Genomic DNA, 459 nt, shown 5'->3' with positions numbered 1-459 from the left:
CTTTTTAATTCTAAAACTTGCAGAAGTCAGTAAGTACAAAAATATTGCATCCCCGCCGGAACAAAAAAAGAAAATCTGGCCTTTTGCATTGAATCTGGTGTCGTTTGAGTCGATTTCTGCACCGCACACTTAATCCCCCGTCATGAGGTCTGGGGTCAAATAGGATTACCTGTCATGCATTAACCTCTCACCCCCCCACACCTCAGCATACCCCCTCCCCCCACTCTGTTCGCTTCTCGTGGTCACCTTCCTGGCTGATATTATATTTCGGATCCCCGGATGCGCTTTCAAAATTCTAGTGCATTATGTTACGTAGTTTTACCCCTTTTATTAGTTTCCCTTGGAGTGCCCCCTTCCAAAGAAAACATTTAACCATCCAACAGGTAATCTAAAATGGTAGAAGCTCTATTAACAAACCAAACAAATATAATTTACTCCCCCCCCCCCAAAAAAAAAAGA

The 459-nt window shown here is 42.9% G+C and overlaps 1 protein-coding gene across 1 annotated transcript in view; it reads left to right on the top strand.

The window, feature by feature from the left end:
* Nucleotides 1-459, top strand: part of LOC119592922 (dual 3',5'-cyclic-AMP and -GMP phosphodiesterase 11A-like) — a 113,884-nt gene that overhangs the window by 77,703 nt on the left and 35,722 nt on the right. The gene's annotated exons all lie outside the window — the stretch shown is intronic.

The sequence above is a fragment of the Penaeus monodon genome, chromosome 31 (assembly GCF_015228065.2).
Source record: "Penaeus monodon isolate SGIC_2016 chromosome 31, NSTDA_Pmon_1, whole genome shotgun sequence".
Classification (NCBI taxonomy): Eukaryota; Metazoa; Arthropoda; class Malacostraca; order Decapoda; family Penaeidae; genus Penaeus; species Penaeus monodon.
Note: the sequence above shows the minus strand (reverse complement) of the source record. Positions and strands in the feature narration are given on the sequence as shown.